This window comes from Schistocerca gregaria, chromosome 10 (genome assembly GCF_023897955.1).
Source record: "Schistocerca gregaria isolate iqSchGreg1 chromosome 10, iqSchGreg1.2, whole genome shotgun sequence".
NCBI lineage: Eukaryota > Metazoa > Arthropoda > Insecta > Orthoptera > Acrididae > Schistocerca > Schistocerca gregaria.
The window spans coordinates 86,932,099-86,935,783 of NC_064929.1; the positions used below are offsets into that span (position 1 = coordinate 86,932,099).

General features: G+C 38.1%; 1 long non-coding RNA gene across 1 annotated transcript; it reads left to right on the forward strand.

The window, feature by feature from the left end:
- The first annotated feature begins 770 nt into the window (after positions 1-770).
- LOC126293714 (uncharacterized) lies at positions 771-1,336 on the forward strand. Its single transcript, XR_007552350.1, has 3 exons — positions 771-864; positions 1,023-1,133; positions 1,312-1,336. It is a non-coding gene; the product is annotated as an uncharacterized LOC126293714 (long non-coding RNA).
- The last annotated feature ends 2,349 nt before the right edge of the window (positions 1,337-3,685 follow it).

A 3,685-nucleotide genomic window follows, 5' to 3' on the forward strand; every position in this document is an offset into this window, starting at 1 on the left:
CCCGCAGTAATAGCGTTTATTGAAGCAAAATTGATGACAGCGCTATTGCTGCTACACATTTCCGTGAAATATGGCCCTTGAAAACCCACCTTGAGACCTGTTGTGCGATGACTAGAAACGCCCAATGCTTAGAGCGAGCTACACCACTGCAGATTTGCGAAGCAGCAGAGCCATCTGTGCGCGCAAAGACGTATTACGTTGCGATTGTAAGCGAGTGCAACGAAAACTTATAGATTTCAAAAGAAAAGATTGTTTCCTGAAATTAGCAGTAGCTGGAACAGAGAGAAACAAAATGCCTATCGTATGGCAAAACGTGTAGTGAGCCCAAGTCTGCTAAAAGTATAGAATGGTAAGATTGCGCTCACATGTAGTGTGTGAACAAGATCGCGATATACAAAGGAAATCCCAACATCTTGGAGTGTTTGTAATATGTGAAGCATGACGTGCTGCACCAGGAGTGATTAAAGTAATCAGCGCAATTCTGTGAACAAAATTGATGTTTGTTGGCACCTTGAAATATCGAAAAAAAGTCGTTGAAAATATATCCCAAAGTTAAAAACGTAGTTAAGCTCATATACTTCCCAAACTACAAGCAATTTATAATGAGGAAAGTGTTGCTGCTCTTTACTACCTTCACTGTAGTGATGGGCTTAACTGTGATTTTCCGATATCAGTGATTTCTGTGAATGCTACTTTTAAGTATCTGTTATTCTTAACTGTGATTTGTCGCAGTTAAGGAACGTAGGTCGTGTATCCCTCCGCCACTGCTATTTCTGTGACTCCTGCTACTTCGGCGACTTACCACCGTATGAAAAAGTTACATCTGCCCACACAGAAAATTGCATCTCAACAAACCTGTCATTGGTAAGTAAGTTTTACATTTGTTCTTCCGTTGGCTTTAATTATGTATTAAAGAAACAACTGTGAAAATATTAATAGTGTAATTAACATGTAAGTAGCCATACAGTAGCGTAATAGTTCACGTTTAGAAAATGAATTCTAACATATTGTTATGTTCACAGGTACCCGAACTACATTCCAGTTACTCAGTAAATTGATAACTCAAAATATCATTGTCACCAGATCTGGAGAAATTGCCACTGCGTCTTTAGACCGTTTTCGTCAGATGAGAGGTAAGTTTCTAAGTGTTTCGATGGACTTAATTACTTCAGTGACATCGTTCTTGCAAATGTGAAATATACCCCATTGAGTGCCTTTCATTACAGCAAATACTATTAATCTACTCTGTCAATTAAATTTTTTGTAATTAGTGACAGCAAAAATCGCTTAATAATCCTTGTGATTTTGCAGACACAGTTCTGACTCTTGATTACTGGCTGCTTTACGTATTTATCCACATCAAGGCTTTTGAGAGAGACTTGTGAAGATTCAAGACAGCTCTTAGAGGATTTGCAGTTTAAAAGTGACATAATTGTGAAATAAGTGTGCAGATGAGTGATTAAACTGTGTTTTATTGAAGTTGTTATGCAGTTTTAAAGGAATAATAAATGTTAAATACAGTGAGTGAATAATGAAAATCTCATTTTCCACATGTTTAAGCCGTCCTATACCCGTAATTTTCCGCCACTTATTTACTGGTAAACACTAGTTGGAGAGTGACATGCCCCCCCCCCCCCCCCCCCCTTCTCCACAATCTTGGTGTGACACTGACCTGTAACATGCATTTTGAGGCTGTTGATACGAAGATGGGAAGTACAGATCTTCCAGTTAAATCAGTAATAGCTTAAGTGCAGTACTTGAAAGTAACACAGGAAAAGCTTACTTGTGTAGGTGGTAGTAGTGTCGGCAAAAAGTTCGTGTGTGTGAAGTTGCCCTGTAGAACATCAGGTGTAAAACTTTTATCCCGAGTCTTGAACTGTGTTGGAATAAAAGTGAGGCATTCATATGACTCAATAATGCTGTTTTCATTTCGCTACACTTATACAGATGTCTGAGTTCTGCTGTGTTAACATTGGAAAGTCCTGTAGGCATGTGGAGTATTAACCAAAACTGTCATATTGGAAGCAGAATCACATTTGTTACGTTATTGATATTTTCAGGAGAAAAAGGCAATGTTGCTTCTTATTAATATAATACATTCAGAGTCACAGCTGTGTTTGACCAACCATAACTGATGCTGAATGTGCATGTCATCATATAATGTGAGGGGCTTATTTCAATAGTGGCACAATTCCATTTCCTCCACTTTTCTGTCATAATGCTTCTGAAATTAATGATCCAAACAAACATTAATAAAGGTTCATTTCTGGTATCTCAACTGCAGATTTTTCAGCGCTCATTTAACTTTACGACTCCGTATCTCAAAATGAACAAAAATGGACTTGTGCCACTAATGAAATAAGTCATTCATATGCACACACAGCACACTGATCTCGTGAGGCACAAGGCTCTCATGACGAAGTACGTACGTCGTTCAACAGATGGCACTAGGAAAAGAATGTTAACTACGCTTTTTAGTTGCTACTTGCGACTCTTAGTTGCGACTTGTCACTGAAGTCGCAGAAACCAGTACGGAATTCGGCCAACAGATGGCTCGTGGCGTTGAATGTGAAATGCTACTTGCGACTGAAATCGCAGTTAGATTTTGTAAAGTTGTTATTGTGATATCTGTGACTTCTCAATCACTGTGATTTCTAACAGATACGTGATTTCTAACAGATACGCGATTTCCTGCACACCACTACTTCACTGACTAATCCTATTCGTTTCTGAGTGTAGAGGTATATGCAGATTTGTCTAAATCTCGTGTTTATCGCTAATGTTCGCACCAACATCATGGACACTTTTTTTCTTCTTTTTCATTAACCTGGAACTGAATTCGAATAGCGGAGCTTTATATACTTCTCCCGAGAAGTTCATATTCAACTGCAGCAGCTTACCATAGCTATATGTTTCTACATACATTCAATTGAATAGACTGGATTAGACCATAGCACCAAACGCTGTGGTAATTATATTTCACAGCCCTGGAGATGGGGGAATATATGCTAATGTTCTGGACTGGAATAGAGAATCAGAAGCAGCCAACAGATTTTGTGATGTAAGCTAGTTAGCTTCATGACTCTTACTGAATCAAATTCTTCAGAATACCCGTGTTTACGTACTTTTTACAAGTGTTGGAAATGTTTCGAAAATTGGACGAACTGTATACAATCCACAGTCTCAGTAGTAGTGACGAACAGTTTCCTTGTCAAAGCATATTTTTTATGGGGACAACTATGATAACACAGATGTCAGTACGTTTCTCAGGTACGATCTGTAAACTTAGAAAGTCTGTAAAAATATATTTAAACATAAGGAAAATGAGGCATTCTATATCAGATTCTTCGAATAAATATATTTTTTTATGTAATCAATTTCCATTTTGCTGAACTTTGAATAAATCACACACATCAGAAGCCTAACAATAGGTATGTGGGGAGAAACACGTTATGGCATCATTATGTCTATAATTTTCAGGGCTAGCGAGGTTTGAGACATTCAAAATTACAAGTCATGGAGACTGACCCCGAAATGTAATCTTGGAGCAAGGCCTTTAAAGTTAAAGACAAACTGGTGTTGCTTAGCCTCTCTGACGATGTTAACTCTAGTAAAGCAAAGAAAAAGGTCTGGAAGTATTGTTAATGCTTTGGGTATGACCACATTTGCTGATGTTGCGCGTTAT